The sequence below is a fragment of the Argopecten irradians genome, chromosome 6 (genome assembly GCF_041381155.1).
Source record: "Argopecten irradians isolate NY chromosome 6, Ai_NY, whole genome shotgun sequence".
NCBI classification, from domain to species: Eukaryota; Metazoa; Mollusca; class Bivalvia; order Pectinida; family Pectinidae; genus Argopecten; species Argopecten irradians.
Window position 1 is genome coordinate 47027120 of NC_091139.1, and position 22971 is coordinate 47050090.

Consider the following 22971-nt stretch of genomic DNA (forward strand, 5'->3'; position numbering starts at 1 on the left):
ATTAAACATTATTAAAGTTTCAAAGAACAAAGACAAGAGGATATGTTTATAACTGACAGACACAGAGGTAATGTTTTCATTTGACATCCATCATTTTTAACAAAAAATGAAAGCATTTCACGTCGGGATGTTAATTAAAAAATGTAATATACATAAATTAATATACATTTAAATTTTTTCCATAAGTGTATGAAAAAACCCAATATACATGTAATGTGCTTCAAAATGTAAACAAAGCCATATGTTTCTTAAAAAAGTAGCCCTATACGCAAGTTCAAAGTTCAATGTTAACATGCAGTTATGGTAAACACACTCGGCTAGTAATTGCGTATGGTATTATAACAAGCCTGATAAGTGTAAATATATAGATATGGTTGTGGTAAGATTTACAATCCATCTGTTGATAAAACACGTGTGATCTTTATTAATCTTGAATATGAATGAGTAATATATTTTGTCGTGAATTGAATTTTGAGAAATGACTAAAATATTACTTTATCACAAGTCATGGGATATTTGGTTATTCTCACAGTGGTCGCTAATTAATGTGTCGAATAGACTGCCCCCTAGCGACCAGAGGAGTCGATCGTCTGCTCACCAATTTGTGGTAGACATTGTCTCTTGACACACGGAAAACGAAGCTATAACTTCAGTCGTTAAATGATACAACTTTCAAAGGGAATGAATACCGTCTTCAGATTAAAGATAAATTTGATCATACAGACATTCGTTTGTCTGCTAACAAAACAGTATATACAAATTGTGGTTATACCATGCTGATTGTCTTAAACTGACACCCAGAAAGGCTTCCCGAACGTAGTTAACCGCCTTGACAGTAAGTGATGATTCCCTTATCCATTTAGGAATAGGAAATAAAAGCTCTGGACAGACTCGGTAATAAGTGTAAACATATTAACGTTAGATTAAGATTGACAATATGAAAGTATCGTAGCGTCCGTCTGTCTGTCTGTCCGACACAACTTCCGGAATACCAGTTCTACAGTGTAAATTACAAGGAAGACATTAAGATATGATATCGGTATAAGATTATCATTCTCTAAAACCTTTGAGTATAATACTGGTTTATTCCATGCAATACACCATGCAATACAACTTGAACGTATCAAAATGACCGACTATTGTTATTTTAAAATTGTAATAAAATTTCGAGGTGTGATCGAGAAAATAACGTTACATATGTGGATGTGAAAGGTAGGGATATTCTACCCAAGGGTCACAAAATGTTATAAAAAGCCCGACAAGTCTGAGGTTTTTCAATATTTAGTGATTTTCGAGTAAAATATCCCTATCATTCATATCTACACAAGAAAGAGGATTGTGATATATAAGGTTGTAAGATTAATTCGACAGTGTTATACAGATGTTTTTCAAAATATGGGTTTTTATCTATTTAGAAAAAGCAGGACTTCCATTCAGATTCCAATAAGTTGCTGATACGGGACTAGGAAACAGACCGGACCCTTGTTTTACGAGACAATGAGGTTTTCGGTATGTAATACATCAAAACGAAACACACTATGCACTTCATAGAACTAAATTCACTTTATTAAAGATGCTCCACCGCCGACAGAGCATAAATGATATTCATCATTTGAACAATAATTGGTGTTTAATCGTGTATAAGTATTCTAATTAACACAAAAAATAATGTAAAATAATGTATTTTGCCTTTGGTACATGCGCAATCAGTACTTCATTCCATATAGGATATAGTGCCACGGAATTTTTTCGGGATGCAATTAATTATTTTTTCATATTTTTAACTTAAGTAAAATTAGAAGCCGAAACTTTTCAATGGTGGTAATGGTGTAAAGTAAGTAACTTTTGTAAATGAAGAAAAATACGTAATCGTCAGCTCCTGTTTTTGATAGTGAAAAATTACCAATTGTCAGCGGTGGAGCATCTTTAATTAAAATGAGTTTCGTGGATTTTGAGGTAACCCAACTTAATTGGCGTTTACCGTCGCTATTACATAATTGAACTAATACATTCCATATAGTCCGATACGAAACGTTTATGTAGACTATGTTGTACCATGTCTCCTTTAACAATAGCAATCATCTTGTTATCTACCTATGGCGAATATTAAGTCAGGGTAAACCTATTCGTCATAATTAATGTATTGCTGCAAATGTTTTACCCAGCGATCGATACTTCTCTCATAATCCAGGTTTGAGAAGATTTAGTGCTGCATTTGTCATATTGAATTCTGTAGAGATATAATTATGACAAACTACGTAGAAGATAAAAAAAAAATTATTATCCGTAAATAAGACATTGTCAGCAGTGCACAAGGTTTAAAATAACCCTTACATGATCACGCAAGTACACGCTGTTCGTATAAAACATATGACCTTGTCACAATAGTTTAAACAAGAAATTGTTATTATTTTGTTGTTTACTAGTTTGTAAACTGTCGATAAGTTTCAGTCTACAAATTCAGCTTACACACACTTAAACAAAAAAAGCAACTAAATCGCATTGAGATACATGGATTTCTTCTGAACTGATAGAATGGTTTGACAGCTGTTCCAAAATTTACGAGACATCCTCGGGGCTTAACAAATGAAAGTGCCTCAATATGTCATTTTCATTCGGTCCTGGAGATATTTCAAACTTCGGTATATATATATTTGCATATTAAATTATACAAAAAAAAATCAAAATTAAGAAATCAAGGTTATATGTGTGTCGACTCAAGCCCTCGACCTCGCTTTATTCCTACTCATAAAAAACATGTTTATGGTAAACTAAGAAGTGTGAAAGATCGTAGGTAAGTCTGTAAATATTTACTTTTACACATATCAATACACTTCTCGACATAAATATACTTATTTATTTACAGTTTGCACTGACATGGACTTAATAACCATGTTTTCTAGTATTATCATTATTAGTGTTTAATGATAATACAACACGTGTGACGATTCTATTGTTACGGGAATAGTCGCTGGCGTAGCAACGTGTTGTCATGACCACACTTTTTGTGGGGACATATGAATGACTCGTTTGCAATCAGCTGTTCAATCGAATTAGTTGACCATGACGGTAGAGAAATTTTTTTTATAAAAAATATGCAACTGTCGCGAGAATAAAAAATATTAATTTACGTGAAAAACTGTAAATATAATATGTAATATAATGTAAATTTCATGTGACCCGGCTTCCCGGGGTTACATAATTAACACGTGCTCCATTATCATTATACCCTCATAACCTCAACAAAATAAAAAACAATTCCTTAAATATTTACAGTTTGCACTGCCATGGACTCAATAACCATGCTTTCTGGTATTATCATTATCAGTGTATAATGATAGCACAACACGCGCGGAGATTCTATTGTTATGGGAATAGTCGATGACGTAGCAACGTGGGGTCATGTCCCCACTTTTGGTGGGAACATATGAATGACTCGATTCCATTCAGCAGTTCAATCAAATTCGTTGAGATGACGGGAGAGAAAAAAATAAGGGTAATTTAATGAAAAACAAATATGCGACTGCAGCGATATAAATGATGTTCATTTACGTGTTCAACTGTAAATATAAGGAATATATTTTTATTTTGTTATTAAGGAATATGATAATGGAGCCCGTGTAAATTTATGTATCTCGGTTTCGACGGGGTTACATTGCTCCATTATCAGTATACTCTCATAACCTCAACAAAATAAAAATATATTCCTTAAATCACGTGACATGGAGATGTATGGTAAATGAAAAAAAACAACGAAACAAGATGCATATTGAAAAATAGCAATTCTACATTTTATTCGTAAAATAAACATTTAAGGTTGCATATGACGGTAGCATCAAGGTACATGCATCATCTTTTTCTGAAATAACATTTCTTTTTCTTTTTTTGTCATCAAACACGTATTGATTATCCATGTCAAGCTTGGTTTTATAAATACAACTATAAAGGTCATCCAATCTCCACTATGAGAAATAGAATTTTATTCAATGAATTATACTAGTTTTAAGATATTCACTGTTTAAAATTTCAGACTCTAAGAATTAGGAAATGAATTCGACGACTTGGTATCAACATGCGTTAAGCACAATAGAAACAGTTAAATGCACCACAAGCATTTGGGACTTAGAGTAGGCAATTTCAATGTCTCCTGCTGAAAATGGGATTCATGCAATTAAGTAGATTTAGCGTTTCCATAACAATACTTCTGTGGTCCCTTGTCAACCTTGTGTGCCCTAAATGCATGCCTGTAATGCCTTAGTACTGTCTAACATGATGGTCTTACAGTACTTTAATGGTTCATTTTAAAACAATTATTTATCAATACCTAAATTGTATTTAATATTACAGAAATAGTTGTCAGCAATCCGTAATTCTAGCTTTGAGATATCAAATGATGAATGTAACTAGCTGGATACAACTTTAGGTAGTTATTGTGAAAGGCTTGTCACGTTTAAATTCTCTAAATATAGTTCCAGTCTTAAACTTGTTCTCAACCAATACATTTGTATGTATACAATTACCTGGTTTTCATGTGGTTTTTTTTGTGTAACCCATAATGTATGTGTGAGAGTTTATGACCTCCAATAGGTTTTTTCACATTTAGAATGAAAAGAATCAATCAGAATATTCAAAATCAATACAGTATGTGTTTGAAATTATAAATTCAATATATCAAGGTCATTGGTTCACGACAGTAGGTTTACACCATATCTTATAATTAATCAGCGCTATAGCAAGTGACATGCATGCTCGTAGAAACCCCTAGAACCACGACCACTAAGTGCTAATTTTTTAACAGTAGGCCGCCTTCTCTTGGTCGCGAGTTCGAATTTTTCAATATGTTGGCCGTCTGTTAGTTAATAGTTTGATTTCGTATATAAGGCTTATATCATCGTCCAAAGCCAGATTCCGACGAGAATGTCATAAGATGTAAAACAAAATTCAAACAAATTAATCAAGATTTCGTCTGTAATCGTTCTTTTGATGTTTGTAAAACTTGAAATTGCTTAGATCAACGTTAAACCACAACAGGCTAAATTAAAAACTAAAATGTCTGAAAGTCATAAATATCACAGTCTTCCAACGAAAATTGATACGATAGGAAGGAACCAGACGGGCCTGTCAGTGGTATCACATGTCTTATCGTCGATTCATCAATTAATGTATTTATATTTCCATATTGAAATCCGATCAAATTTTGACATTTTACTTCACTGGTATTTGTATATCGTAATTTATAGTAAAATGGATGGTTAACAATATTTACAGATGAAGTTGTTGAAATGATACAGAAACAGAGTTACTTGAAACCTAATCCTCTAAGTCATTAAACATCACTCACGTCACAAACAAAGCAAGCATTGCTTTGGATTACCTATGTAATTCCGTGATGAACATAATGTCTACTTTCGGTTCAGCTTATGATTACATTACCAGTGTTGTATTCTTAAAGTAATGCAATTGTTGTATTTGTCAGTCTCGACACTCAATTTAAGTGTCACCATTTTCATCTTAGTTTTGTTTTAATGTTTTATTATATTTTTATCATTGGCTATCGTCCATATTCATTATTCTTTTTGTGTTTGAAAGGAAACCCCTTGTCTAGAGGCTGATGAACTGATGTGTCTGCACCACTTACACACTGGAGCACCAGTCAAATAAACGATTTTCAATCTCTTTACACACAAATGCTATTACTGTATTTAGATCTTCGGTTCGAAATAATTTACGGACAGTAACCTAACGGAATCGACATTGTTGTTCATTATTTCTCTGTTTTGTTATTCGTTCGTTAAAGATGCTCCACCGCTGACAAATGGTATTTTTCAATGTCAAAAACAGGAGCAGACGATATGTATTTGTCTTCAGTTACATAAGTTACTTAGGCCATGGGCTAGGAGGGTCCCACATGCACCCCCCCCCAAACCTCCGAACCAATATTTTTCTGAACCCTTATGACCCACTGATCACAAATCCAAATGTTAACATTGCATAAGTTGGGATGAACTTCCGGTTATGACGTCATCAAGATGGCCGCCATCTCGAATTTCACTAAAAATTGAAAAATAGTCATTACATTAACATTTTTCAACCGAAGTAGACAAATGAGGTATCAAAATGACCACAATAGAACAACAAATACATATCAGGACCAAAAAATCCAATATATGTAGTTATTTCTACGCAGGAAATGAAAAAATCGGATTTAAAGCTCAAAAATGGTGATTTTTCAGCAAATTTTTCATATTTTGTTTGACGCAGCAAAAATGTTTTCCAACAGCAATCTATTATTTCTAATAAGTTTTTGACCACTTGTCAATCAGTTTAAGCAACAAAAACAACCAAAACCAATGTTAACATCGTATAAGTTCCGGTTATGACGTCATCAAGATGGCCACCATCTCGAATTTCACTGAAAAATGAAAAATAGTCATAACATTAGCATTTTTCAATTGAAGTAGACAAATGAGGTATCAAAATGACCACAATAGAACAACAAATACATGTCGTGACCAAATAAGCCAATATATGTAGTGATTTGAATGCAGGAAATGAAAAAAATAATATTTTAAGCTCAAAAATGGTAATTTTTCAGCATTTTTTCATATTTGGCTTGACGCAGCAAAATTGTTTCCCAACAACAAATTGTTATTCACAATCAGTTATTTGACCTCTTATCAATCTGTTAAAACAACAACAACAACAAAAATATATAGAAATGCAACAGAGATTTGTTATACCATCATTTGGTTTACAAAACATCACCGGATGCGGCATATGATTGTTATTTTTTCCAAACCGCTAACATTGCAGTTTCCTGGTGTCTTGGAATTTCCTGAATATAACATTGGCTATTGACGATTTATATCTTAACAAATTTGAATTTAAAGTTGGCTGAATATCTAAGTGGGACTTCAAAATAATCCATTTTCATGCTCGACATTTTGTAGACTAGTAGCCTCTCAAACTGAATTATTACAGCAAAACGCTAACTAATAGCTATAGGGTATCAAATTAAAGTTCCGTAAATACCATGACACTTTTCGAAACATATTGTGTCTTTTAGAATGAGCACATCCATTGTTTATTTCCTGTGTATAACGCAAGATATAAGATGGTTACTACAGTGTCACATATTTCTTTCACTAGTTCTTAATGCTAATCATTTTCGTTGTGCGTGCTTTCTCGCCAGAGTGTCGTCTTCGACCTCGGTGACCTGATGTGACATTTACATTACCGGGTTACCATCGTGGTTCTAACTTGTCAACTGTCCATGGTCAGAGTTCAGATCAGAAACATCGGCTTCAGGGATGTGGGAGCTCTTCCTGTTTCCAACCTAGTTTCACCTAGATTCACATATCGTATATGATGTTCCAGACTTCCCCGGCATGATGGAAAAGACACCAGATCAACATTCTGCGGAGGGTTGAGTTGGTTCTCCTTAATTCGTATGAAGCACAATTCCTAATTCTTGTGAACCTCAGTGACCATAGGTGGCACAGGTGGATTCTTTGAGGTCATAAATGAGGTCTGCAGTGAAGTTTCACTCTTTGCCAAGTCTGGAAAGCATTTTTTACTAGAGAGTCTTCAATGGTCTCTTTGCGCATACACCAGATGTGACACAACCAGCACCTTCAAGGGAGTGGGAAAAAGTCAGACCAATGAAAAACATTTAACATTTATGCCCTCATTAATGACCTCGATGATATCACCAGTGCCATTTATGGTTGCACGAGGGTCCACAAGATTGATGAATAGTACTTCATACGAATTATGGAGTTATGTGCTTAAGAGAACCAATTCCACCATTTGAAGAATGTGCATCTGGTGTAATTTCCATTATGCCGGAGAAGTCTGAAACAGCATATACGTACGATAAGTTAGAATCTGAAAGAGATCCCACATCCCTGAACCTGTTGTTCCTGATATAAACTCTGGTCATGGATGGGTCATAAAAGGCTAGAACAACACTGGTAATGCAGTGTCACATGAGCACATCGACCTCGAAGACGTCGATCTGGCTTTCGACGAATTGGATACTGATATCTCGAGTACTCTGATTCGGACTGCATGTACCAGCTACCAGATATGCCGAGTCTCTTCAGTGGATAGGTCAGTGAGGCGAGAAAGCACGCACAATGATAATGGTTATCATTGTGAACCAGTGAAAGACATATTAGTGACATTGTAGTAACCATATGACATTTTGCTTATGCTATGCATAGGAAATAAACAATGAATGTGCTCACATGTGACACAAACGCTTTGGGAACTGTTAATGATATTAACGGAAACACAGGCTTAGCTTAGGTTACATTTGTTACGCTATCAGTAGGTGTTGTGTTATTTTTGAGACGCTGCTAATCTATAAAATTGAGGGTATAACAATAATTCGTTTTTTGCATTTCTATATATTTTTGATGTTGTTGTTTTAACAGATTGATAAGAGGTCAAATAACTGATTGTGAATAACAATTTGTTGTTGGGAAACAATTTTGCTGCGTCAAGCCAAATATGAAAAAATGCTGAAAAATTACCATTTTTGAGCTTAAAATATTATTTTTTCATTTCCTGCGTTCAAATCACTACATATATTGGCTTATTCGGTCACGACATGTATTTGTTGTTCTATTGTGGTCATTGTGATACCTCATTTGTCTACTTCAGTTGAAAAATGCCAATGTTAACTTATGACTATTTTTCATTTTTCAGTGAAATTCGAGATGGTGGCCATCTTGATGACGTCATAACCGGAACTTATACGATGTTAACATTGGTTTTGGTTGTTTTTGTTGCTTAAACTGATTGACAAGTGGCCTAACTTACTTTACACCATTACCACCATTGAAAAGTTTGAGCTTTTAATTTTACTTACAGTTAAAAAATGGAAAATAAATAATTGCATCATGAAAAAATTCCGTGGAACTATATCTTTGAACGAAGTAATGATTGCGCATGCACCCAAGGCGAAATAAATTATTTTATATTATTTTCTTGTGTTAATTAGGCATATATATACACGATTAAACACTAATTATTGTTCAAATGATGAATGTCATTTATGGTCTGTCGGCGGTGGAGCATCTTTAAGTTCATGGATTTCTTCGAGTAAAACAAGTAAAACTAGTAAAACTTAGCCTGAGTGATAAATCTAATAACGAAAAAAATAATTTGAAACATTTCCCTATTTATAAACTATTTAGATGCACATGATTATAACAAAATAACGAAGTAACAGGTACAAGGAAAACTGACATGGACTATAGAGGGTAGTAGAGCACAGCTCGTGGTCTGTGTATAACCTTTATATACTTGTTTGGTCGGGAGTACTTCCGTGTCGAACACCCTAGTCATAACTAACAAAATCATGTTCTTCACTAACGCAAAAATGTATTATTATGTAAGACCATCTGCAAATCTTGTCTTTAGCAAACGAAATTCATGATGATTAATTCAGCTAAGCTACAATAAATAAGAAATGAGATAAAAACTAAATCGGAACACACCACATTATGTCATTTTGTAGTATGTACTCGTGGCTACAGATTACTTTGTTTAAGAACAATATTCTGTTATTAAAACTTAATCACATTAAAGTCATTTCGTCTTTTGATATATATATTTTTATTCTTTCTGAATTTAGATAAAATTATATCACTTGACGATTAACAATTTTATATTTTCCTCGATAAAACTGTAGTAATCTTGTACTATCTAATCTATTGGTTTATACCACTTTTTGGTGTACCCAAAGGCTATAGTAGGACGCTAAATTGGACCTCGATCCCTGCTCTGTCTAACGCTAATTATCACAGTCTGTCAGTCGCCCTACCGCCAGTTCTACTCCACTGAGAGTTTCAATAACAGAAATATTTCTCTAATGCATAGTCCAGTGTATTCTCACTTGTTACTGTGGGATCAGATAAGTGACCGCGTTCGGCCAATCCTACAGATTTTCAGTCTCTGAGTCCCACAGCTATATTCTACAGGTATTGTAGCTTCAGATTGGCAATACATCTTCTTTACATACTGACGAGACTCGCTGTATAGAAAAAAATAATCAAATGTCCACGATAGGATCAATTGGTTCCCAGAAATATTAGTAAACATTCAAGAGATACTGCACCTATTGGGCAATTTGACCAAGAGTTGTTAGCGACTTTTCGATTGGAGAATTGCCGTGCTGTGAATTCTCAGATAACTCGCTCGGTGTATTTGAGAGAGCTTTCTGTGATGTTTGGTACTAAGGCAACTTACCAAGGTCCTCTCTGTAAATAATGAAAGGATATTAAGTGATACTGTTTCGGAAAATGTTGTTTTTTCTGCGATCGATTGACTTTTAATGGAAAGAGATATGGCCTTACGAACTATGTTTGGACACAGCTATAGGAAGAAATAATTATAAGGTAAATATTTAATATTTTATTGGCTTTGTCATGATTCGTGAGAAATTATGTAAGAAATGATTGTTCTTTAATGATAGCAGACAGTTAGATTTTAAATGTAATTAGTTATCAATACCAAAATTCAGATGAAATTCATTATTTGGTTAAACAAAAATTGAAAACAAATAGAACTGCAAGCTTAAGGGAGTCTGAGAAATGTGCAAATTTGCACATTTGAATGTAACATGTTGTGAAGATAAGAAAAAATAAGAAATGTCCGATTTAATTAGCAGTGACTGCCCTGACCACTTTGTGTACATAAACTCCGTCTAAAATATTTAACAAATCTACAGTGATTAACATATCACATTTAAAACCGAAACTATAAAAAAGTATAAATTTGTATCAAAATAAAGTTAAAAGTAAAAGCGAAATGCTATTAAGAAACATGAGAGCAGAATTAACACATGTTCCTACAATCGACTTTAAATGATATTTTCGTATGTTGGCTATCAGATAGTATATCGTGTGTTCTCTTATGATACTGGTCCATCGGCGTCACGGCGATTGGTACAGCGCACAAATGTCTTCACGGGAAATGAACGTTACTAAAAAGTGACACTTCGTCACGTAATTAAAAAGTAATAACTCATAAATCATAGAATATGAATACATGAGAACATATCCCTCATAATTATGACAGATTAATGCAATAAATGACGGCTTTGTTCGTATCGACGTTATCGCCAATATGAAATTAGCATTCTGTCGATAACATCCAACTACGTTATTGGCGTTAAAGCGATATACACCAAGGCACATGCCTCCTGCCCCGACCACCGTAGTGATTAGGAAGTCTTTTAATATTTTATCTCCGAACAAAACCCCCGGACTGCAGTAGCAGAAAACCAGATTTAATGCACGCTTTGGGACCCAATCATCAAAACTGCTTAACAATTCTGACTGTTAAGGAACTCTGGGAGTCGTGATAAGCTTATTATCTGATAAAGACTTTTTACACTAAAATGAAATGCACATTTAGAGGAAGTGCTAATGTAGCATTGGACCGAAGGTCATAACTCTATGAATGTAAGTTCTATGAAAACAAAGCGGTGTTTGTAATGCATGTTTTTTCTGATCCTGATATGAATTTTCCCAGAGTAATAATTTCGTTTATATTACGATATATTTTGAAATGTAAATATTTTATCAGTGCTTTTTCGTGGAGAGTGTCCTGTTATTTGTAGACGCTTTCTACCTCAGACGTTTATGGCAAGTGCAAGATTATTTGAAGATAGTGATCTGTTTCGCGTGATGTTGACATGAGGTGTCACTTTATAGGGGTGGGTCGTTACCCACACAGTGTGGCCATTGAGATGTTTGACAAGTATCCACACGACAGATTGGGGATGCTGATGTTTGGTTCCGTCATGGTCTCACAAAACATAAATATGTTCTATGTTTCAGTGTGATAAGGGAAGAGGCAGCATTGGCTGGATAAGGAATTTACTGTGCATTGATCTGAAAGTTAAGCTGTGACGACTCGGTATAAATGAAGGTACCAGCAGGCCAAGAAGCAGTGTCACAAAACAGCTGGTCACACCCGTGCTATCTTCAGTGTTTATATTAAAAAATAACCATGAATTCAAGTTCTCCAAATATTGTTTCCGGAGTGGTTGTCCCGACGGATGTTAGTACCATGGCGTCACCATCTTATGGTGACGAGCTGTACCTGGATTACTATGGGAACTATACTTATGAGTACGACTATAACGAGGCCATGAATCACCTGCCACTTAACGAGTTTATACCGACTGTCGTATTTTATTCATTTGTTGGACTTATTGGTCTCGTGGGCAATGTCCTTGTCATCGTCGCTATTGTTTTGTTCCCGCGTATGAGAAGTATCACCAATGTGTTTCTCGTTAATTTGGCCACCGCTGACCTCATCTTTGTTCTCATCTGCGTCCCCGTCAAGGTAAGGACTTTTCTCTATTGGCAATAGCTTTTGACTTTTAGATAATTTAACCATTTCAGTAAATAAGTTTAATCTATTGCTCGATCCTAGCTAGGCAATATGTTCTATGTTCAGAGTGAAGGAGTGCTGCATTTAAAAAAAATCTATGAAGTGTTTTATGAAGTAAGACTACATCGACTTTATTTTCGATTGGCAAAGTTTTATTTCTATGTGTGCAAGTAATAGCTTATATTTCGTTCAACCCAGTGGTTAATTTCTATATCAAACTATTTAGGTATTTGAAGCACTTAATTGAGAATTGTCCGTACCAAAAACAATTACCGACTTTTTTATGAAATAGAAAAAAATAATAAACAATGACATTAGATAAGCGACAACTTTCAAATAAATGTTTCAAATGTTTTTAAAGTATGTTCAATATCCTAGGCATCATTGAATGAAATGAAATAATATAACAAGTTACATCCGGGGTTAATATAACAAGTTACATCCGGGGTTAATATAACAAGTTACATCCGGGGTGACATAAAACGTTTATCTTTAGCTTACAGTAGATACAACACGAGCTTTTCGATTTGCTGATGACAACCTCTATAAAATTAAAGATTTTATAAATCCCTTTATTTACGTTACCAAATATTAAGTCGCTAATGTTTTTCAGCGTCCAAATAATAATACTTGTGTCGACACTATACCTCTGATTAGATCTCTTCTCCATGATCTGATATTAGGTTTTGTTGGTACAGCGGCTTCCTATATTTATACTATTGCTGTAACCTGTCGGTGAAAGATTCATTTTAAGTAGAACACAATTGTACTCTACACAGCAAAGAGTATATTAACAAAGTGCATAGCAGCTTCGTGTTAAATTTGATATTGTCGATTATCCTGTTGGCAGTCATCATCCCATAATTACCAATTAATGCAGCTCAATGCTTATATTTACATTTGATAACAATTTTATAATGCAATTTCGAGACAGCTAGCGCCCATAACGAATAGCATTTTTCTTCCGAGATAGTGACATCACAATGATAATGACGTCAAACTAAGCGAATGGTAGCCGTCCATCTCCGAGTTCAAGGTCGCGGGCGGCAGTGACCAGACATAGTTTTAGAATTCTGTCTTTTATTCGGGAACTCTGACTTCTCTTCATCCCTAGAACTTGATACAATTTTTTGTACGTTGTTATTATGTCTTACCTCATTACAATGTATTCCATCACCAATGGGATAGTTTACTCTGTGACATGAGGCATCGAATAATAAAACTGCCGTCTGGGATGCTAGGTAGCAGAGATCATCACGAGTGTGTACGGAGTAGAGAGACGGCGGGGTACTTAGATTGTACAGATGGGTATGTATGGTGTATATGGGAGATTGATTGGTCTCAGGCTTTATATGTAAGTGCTAGATAGGACCTTTTGGTGGTAAATTTCATGTCAGAGTGCTAGTTAATAGAAACTAGAAGGTGTTGAAGTTGTTTAAATGGAATCAGAAAATCAATCGGGACCAGGATCTTCAATGTTTTTGAAAAAAACACGGAAGACCAGTGTTAGGCCAGCTGGTAGATATCAACGAAATTAATGTGTTATTAAAATTAAAGTGAATGTCTTTATCTGAGTTGCTAATTAGGAGCCTAAGAAAAAACTAGATCCAGAAATATTTCGGATAAAAAGGCTGCTTACAAAATTATATAAATATTTATTACATACACAGCGATGTAAGAAAGTCGGTTGTTCTTCATAGTTACTGTGGTTGGAGATATATATAACTGATAGTCCAGTGTGTAAAACATACTGTTACCCTCACATCAACTTATCTATATGTTAAGGTCTTTTTGTCATAGTTGGTAGGTCATTGTTAGAACTCTCTTTAAATCATCGATGTACAGAGAATAAAGCTAACCTCATCTTCTCTTGTAGCCCAATTATGTGTGTTTAAACGATTGTAGCGTAGTACAAATGTATATATGGTGTGAGGAAACCAATGCTTTATCCGCTCTAGGACAAGGTAATTCCAACTGCTAGCGGAATGTAGAAAGGTATTCATTATTTTACTTGTGCTTCCTGCTATCCAATAACCGACAGTGCTTATTTTGAAATTCATCAGTCTTCGTCAAGCCAGGGTCGTTGAACTGGGTTTACAAATGAATCTCGACAACTTTATAAAAACAAAACAAAAATAATCAAGAATATGAAAAATTTCCACATTCCACTATCGATAAGAAAATGCTCATCTCCAAATACAAAAGAATTTACAATATACAATATTATACTTTTTTCTGTTAATTACACAATACCGGTATATTGTACATAAATTTATATTATCCAAAAAAGACACACCATCTAGATGAATACAAAGTTAGATTTCCACTTACCTGTACCTAGGTATCACAAATGAGAGTATGGATGTTCATAATATATATACACAACACGACCAGTTTGACAGCTTTATTAATAACGTATTTATAAATTAACTATCATCGGAGATGCCTGCTCATCTTTTAATGCAAATGATAAAATCTATAACTTTAGACTAGATACGACATTTAAGTATCATCCTATCGTGGTGACCTTTTGGCTTTGGCTTCCTGCTGATGAAAAAAAACAACCATTACGATTTTCAAAATATATGTTTCCTTAGAGATTTCATCTCACGAATGTTTGAGGAATAAAAAGGAGAAGATTTATTAATACTTGAAGTTTCAACACTCCGTGATTCCTGCCATCCGAGGAGTTTTTCTGTGATCTACCTGTGTGAAATGATATCGGACTTGATAAGGAGGAGAAGACAATCTTTCGTGGCGAACTATACTGATCGAGCTTTAATTGGAATTAATTTTCTGTCTTATCTGTTGCGATATGAGATAACGTCCCTTGACAATAAAACATGTGAAATATGTCTATAAAAACTTTCAAATAATTCATCTTATATGTGGCAATTTCCATCAATAATGCAACCATTATAAATATTACAATGCCTTTTTACATAGAATAATAACAACTTGCAGTAGTCGGTATTGTACGACATTCACATACATTACGTTACTGTAGCGTTGATTATACAAAAAATTCTAACATTTAATAGTTATATGCCATACAAGACACATTGTGTTGAAAATCCACATAGACTATATTAAAACAAATATATATTGCTGTAAAGGGCAAACGTAAATAAATTGTAAAAAGCCACATTACTGTTGCAAAAGAGAGAAAGGGGTAAAGTTACATTACTGGTACAAAAGAGAGAAAGGGGTAAAGCCACATTACTGGTACAAAAGAGAGAAAGGGGTAAAGTTACATTACTGATGAATGAGAAAGAAGGGGTAAAGCCACATTCCTTGTACAAAAGAGAGAAAGGGGTAAAGTTACATTACTGGTGCAAAAGAGAGAAAGGGGTAAAGTTACATTACTGGTGAATGAGAAAGAAGGGGTAAAGCCACATTACTTGTACAAAAGAGAGAAAGGGGTAAAGTTACATTACTGGTGCAAGAGAAAGAAGGGTAAAGTCACATTACTGGTACAAAAGAGAGAAAGGGGTAAAGTTACATTACTGGTGAATGAGAAAGAAGGGGTAAAGCCACATTACTTGTACAAAAGAGAGAAAGGGGTAAAGTTACATTACTGGTGCAAAAGAAGGAAGAGGAAAAGCCACATTACTGTTGCAAAAGAGAGAAAGGGGTAAAGTTACATTACTGGTGCAAGAGAAAGAAGGGTAAAGTCACATTACTGGAACATAAGAAAGAGGTTGTCCAAACGTATTAAAGAAAAGAAAAACGTATTGCACGATAGGCAAACACAGTTTGCACATCAGTGGAACAAATTATACAAAAGTCACATAAAATGTATTAGTTGCTTATATATGGCAATGAGATAAATATGTATATACTAGGTAAATGTAAAATATTTTTTGTTATAGAATTATAAAGTGATTAGTTTTCTTGTGGTCATTGCGTATCGTCGACAAGTCGTTATGTTGTAGAATTATCGGCGATGATAGCGTACTGATGTCTCTGTGGAAAGTATTGGAGAATTATATAAGACGACGAAGGCCATTTTGCGATTTATTTTTCACTTGGGACTACACCAGTGTGAAATGAGGCGCTACTCGTGTTTATTTTTGCAATATTAACTACATTATATAGCGGAAGGCGTATCACGGAACATATTTGGAGACGGAGATACTACTCTATGTATATTTACTTCCTTGTTCATCAGATTAACCGATTTACCTGGTATTGGTGTTAGAAGTTTGTGACCATCTAAACGACAACATCTTGTACACGGTTTTAAGAGGTATACGACCTAATTAATAGAACGGGCTGAGATGTTAGTCCGGTCCTGAATTACCATCGTGTCCGACGATTTAACTCCAGTATGCAGCGAAATTCATTTTATTGCGCCGGATTTAACACATTGTCTCTAGTACAATGATAAAAGAACGCTGAACTGGCTTACAGAAAGTGCTGAACGGTAATATAATTTAAGTTAGGCGAGCTCTAAAAACATTAAATGACATCTAATGCCTATATTTAAAACCTGGTAACAATACTAGACCTTTTACATTGTCTATATTACACACAAATTAACCTTTGCCACATTTTATCTGTTCATTTTGCATTATACTACACACAAACTGCCCTTTGCTATATTTTATCCGATCATTTTACATTAAATTACACACAAACTGCCCTTTGCTACATTTTATCTGTTCATTTTGCATTATATTTCACACAAATTAACCTTTGCTACATTTTATCTGTTCATTTTGCATTACATTACACACAAATTAACCTTTGCTACATTTCATCTGTTCATTTTGCATTATATTTCACACAAATTAACCTTTGCTATATTTTATCCGATCATTTTACATTAAATTACACACAAACTAACCTTTGCTACATTTCATCTGTTCATTTTGCATTATATTTCACACAAATTAACCTTTGCTACATTTCATCTGTTCATTTTGCATTACATTACACACAAATTAACCTTTGCTACATTTCATCTGTTCATTTTGCATTACATTACACACAAATTAACCTTTGCTACATTTCATTGTTCATTTTCTTATTTCACACAAATAACCTTTGCTACATTTTCATTATTCATTGCATTTCATTCACACAAATTAACCTTTGCTACATTTCATCTGTTCATTTTGCATTATATTACACACAAATTAACCTTTGCTACATTTCATCTGTTCATTTTGCATTACATTACACACAAATTAACCTTTGCTACATTTCATCTGTTCATTTTGCATTATATTTCACACAAATTAACCTTTGCTACATTTCATCTGTTCATTTTGCATTATATTTCACACAAATTAACCTTTGCTACATTTTATCTGTTCATTTTGCATTATATTTCACACAAATTAACCTTTGCTACATTTCATCTGTTCATTTTGCATTATATTTCACACAAATTAACCTTTGCTACATTTTATCTGTTCATTTTGCATTATATTTCACACAAATTAACCTTTGCTACATTTTATCTGTTCATTATATTACATACAAACTGCCCTTTGCTATATTTCATCTGTTCATTTTGCATGTACTTGATGACAAAATAATGGTATCATATTAGTTGATGGTAACATTTTTTGTGTAAATTAATCGGTCACTAACACGAGTTCTGTCTTCTGATCGAGATAACTATAGTCAATAAAAGTGGTAATTTCTTCTTAACGCTCAGCATAAAGGGATTGGGACGACTGGTTAGTTTGTTTCAGTGTGATATCGCAACATAAACATACTGTATCTTTCCACACGCACTTCACATTAGCAACACATCGCATGAGACCGTCCTTGAGTGACTCTGGCTGAGATAATAAAGTAGTCAACTAACCAACGATTTCAACTATAGACAGACCATCTATTGTTTACTTTACCTGTTAGTATTTATCAATTACATATTAACTCGTTCATTACACAAAGAAGGAATAGGCGAAATTTGATTTGTGTTCGTTAATTTCATCAATAAGAATAAATGTTTCTTTTCGACTACGATGTTTTCTATTGTTTAAGTTCGAAGTAAACTCATCTTTCTGTAAAGGTCCCTGTTTTAAGACATTATTGCACGTATTTAATGGCAAAAATCCTGTTGCAAAACGAATTGGTATATACATTTCTAATTTAGCGTTAAAATTTTAAGACTTTTGTGTTTCACTTTTATCTCTCTCCCTACAAAAATCACTGATAACAATGAAAACGCAAACAAATGTGTTATCGACAATTGCTATCCCCACTTTATCCCTACTCGGCGACCAATCTAACACAAAGGCCGTTTCAGTGTTGTTTTACTCACATGTTTGTTTTAGAACTCTCTTGTGAGACATCATAAACACGCATTTTGCACGCCAGAAGAACTCTCAATAAAATTCTAACAGCCGCTTTGGTTTCGCCCAATTAATCCAACTTGCTTGCACATTATTTCAATTTCTTACATCAATTCCCTACAATAAGAAATTCACGATTTCTTCCGCAAAATTGCAAAATAACTGCTTGCTATACTGTGATATTTTATTATTCCCTAAATGACGATTCTTACAAAAACGTAATCGCAATTCAAAGACGGTAAAATCAAAGATAAAAATAGATTACACATTGTATAATATAAGTGAAGGTAATAAAGTGATAAAACCATACCATATATAGTGTATATATAGCACTCAAAGAAATAACATTTACCTTATCTAAATTATCTATAGGCATATATCATATATATAATACTTAAACTTTTAAAAGACGTTGTGCATCAGTAGATATTAAGAAAAAATATATCATCACGGCATTCCTTTTCGCTAACTTTTTTCAGGCCTTTCAGGCCATCTTCAGGCGATTGTTTATTTACTTTAGCTTAGATACAAGATGACGTCATAGTAAATGATGACGTCATAATAGACAATACTCGCAGGGGAGGTAACGGTATTGTCAGTAAATATAGGTACAGGTATCACTATATTATTAAATTATTATAACTAATCAATAATGAACATATTAATGACCATTCAACAATGGTTTAAATAATTTTACAAACATATTTTCTTTGCAGAGTCTGTTCGTAACCCAGCATCTCCCATCATGTAAAATGGGAATATAGTAAAATAGCCTTTACCACATGTGTCGAGGTGTGCACTGAGTGGGATTTTCCGAGTTTCTGGTGAGCGTATTTGCTGCTTGTGAACTCGGACTCTCTCACTCAGTGCATTTCCTGTTTGTCCTATGTAGAATTCTTTACAAGTGGGACATACAATCACGTAGATAAGGTTTTTGCTTTTGCAACTCAAATAATTATTAGGCGTTACTTTTTTCCCAGTCTTTAAAAGAAGATTGGTCCCTTCGTGGATGTAATTGCAGGTCCCACATCGTGTGTCTCCACATTTCGTCACCGAGTAGGTGCATCCCTCTGAATCATTATATCGTGCACTTGTAAGTATCCTTTTCAAATTTGGCGGCTGTCGCTTACTTTGAAGGATTTCAGATTTCTTGACAAGTTGTTGCATCTTTTGGCTTTGATGTAAGATTGGAATTATGTCTTTTGCCGTTTCTACGATATTTTGATGATAGGGGTTATGTGTGACCACGAACGGTATATTTTGATTCTCGTGGGAGGACTTTACTTTCCGTAATTCATTAATGGGTATGACTTTAGCCCGGTCAATACTGTTGTTTATTAATTCCATGGGATAATGTTGTTTTCTCAAGAAACATCGAAGTTCATTCAATCTCTTTTCTCGTTTGCCATAATCGATCACAATTGCACATATACGTCTGGCGAGGCAGAAAGGTATGTTACGCTTTGTGTGAGTTGGATGACATGACCGAAAATCTAAATATTGGTGCGTATCCGTTGGCTTGTAGTACACATCCGTTAAAATGAATTTTCCCGACTTTTGCACTAAAACATCTAAAAAGGCTAGTTCTGTTTCGCTTTGGTCTATGGTGAATTGAATGGACGTGTTTAGGTTATTCAACATGTTGTGAAATGTTACTAAATCTGTTTTTGACCTTGTCCAAATAATAAAGCAATCATCAAGATATCTTTTCCAACACATTTTTACGTAGTTGACAAATGTCTCGCAAAAGTTTGCCCTCAATTTGTCATAGAGCTGTTGTTCAAGATATCCCATCACCAAATTTGCGTATGTCGGAGCGACTTTGGTGCCCATAGCTGTCCCGTTGGTTTGTAGATAATGTTTTCCATTGAAGCAAAAAGAATTATTCTGGAGAATCAGTTTCAAAGCTTCAATTATGAATTCTATTTTGAATCTTGGATCCAATGCATTTGAATGTTTGTTCGTCCAGAAGCGTATGGCTTCAATACCGAGTTCGTGTGGTATGTTTGTGTATAAACTTGTCACATCGAAACTCACTAGAATTGCCTCTTCATCAACTTCGGTTGGGAGTTGTGCGATGAAATCCATGTCGTCTCTGAGGTAACTCGGGATATGTTGACATAGGGGTTTTAAAATGATATTCAAGAGATTGCTTAGACGGTGCGTGGGGCATGCCGGTCCTGCAATAATAGGCCTCAATTTCAAATCTGCCGGTCTTAGGATATTCACAACTTCAGAGTTTTGTAAATCAATGGCTTCTTGGATCATCTTACTTTTATGAATTTTCGGTAAACCATAAAAGTTGCTACATTTAACGTTAAACACTGTTAGATAGTTCTTTTCTTTTTCAGTGAGTGTTTTACATTGTGTTGTTAGCTTGTTAATTTTCCTCATAGTTATTTTGTCCATGTTTTCAGGAATATCTTTATAGTATTTCGGATCATTTAATTGTTCAAGAACCTTTTCCTTGTACTGTCCAGAATCCATTATTACTATGGCCCCACCTTTGTCGGCCTGTTTGATCACTATGGACTTCTCATTTTTCATGGTGTCTAAGGCTTCCCTTTCTAGACGGGTTATGTTTTGCTTTACATTGTTTTTGGTTTGTACCAGATCCGAAAGATATATAATATATATATATTGTCATATCTGAAACGAGATAATGATGTTGACAACGGAACAAGGAACACACAATCTCGTCATTGCTTAAGAATTGTACTTAAAACGCAAAAATGAGATTTTAACGACTTGAAAATCTTTGCCTAATGATTACACACTTATTATCATGTCCATGACCACAACAACGTTCTGCGAAAATATAATCTGGCAAAAATTACCGGACGCACGGTATTATGGAATAATTTTCAATTCTTGCATCACAATACAGGACTGGATAGTGGTGGAATCTTTGTTAACAGGGGAAAAAAACATTCATGGTTTCTTAATGTTACTGGTAAATAAACGGAGCTTCAAACGAAATCGAGCATTAATTATTTCTACATATAACTCTCTGATAAAAATTGTTTATATTTTCAAATTGAGAAACAAAAGGGAAATATGTTAAGCAATAGACTATCTTCCTATGGCATCTATTATCTATTTAGACCATAGATGCCATAGGAAGATAGTTTATTGCTTATATTTACATTATCAACTCATTTTAGGGTCTATGCATGATTATTGTTTAAGCTAGACCAGGAAAACCGTTTATCAACGACGATTTAATCCTCAAGATGGAACAGCCATTTTGACGATGATCAGTTTATGTCATCACGTCAACATTACTGACGTCATGATGGTCACGTTTTGGGTGTCAGTTATACCCTCATATACTTCACTTTACCTTGGTTAGTTTATATAGTAGAAGTGACAATAATATGTAATTATAAATACAAACAACTAACGAAATCGTTAAAATTTCAAACTCCAAACATGGTTGTTTGTTGTTGTGTCTTACGTTCAACTTCAAATGTCGAGTTGCAAATATCAATTAAAATGCCACGGCAAATATGTTCATATTGACGCCCTTATCTAGGCACTCTATGGGAGTAGAATATTCCCCGTAACGTATAATTTCAATGACGATAAGTATTTTTCTGATAAAGCTATTGGTTTCTACACGACAGTAATAAGGCAGACATAAATAGTAATGCGCATTACACCATTTGTCATCACCATATATGGTAATACTGTAAGGATGGTCTCCAGAGAGGAACTACATTGTCAATTATCAATTTGATACATGTCATAATTATGAATTTAATCTCCTTCGTTTCACATTTATTTAACTTGTGCAATGCTTAACAATTCATATGTGGTATTTAGTGCAAAGTTTGAATTATTTCTAAGAGACGATTCATTAAAAAGCACTCATCGAATGAAACTCGCTGTCACATAACGTAAAACATTTTGAAGTCGAACCATGTAAATAAAGACGTTTTATATCGCCATCTCGAAATCACTTGTTTGGTTATTTCAGCTATAGTTTATAGCCATGATAACAGACAGATAATGTGATAATTTGTAGCATAAAATTCACAGATTACGTACGTTAACATATCCTTACTAGTTCATTAACACTACGTTTTCTGTTTCCTGAATGCTATATTGTACGTCAAACCAATCTACGTACTTAGCTTTTAATCGTAATCTTCTCTATATCCTCCATAGTGACGAAAGATTATTGGTCCCCTGTCGATAAAACCGGAGGGGACTATAGTGTTTGTTCCCGTTTGTCTGTTTGTTTATC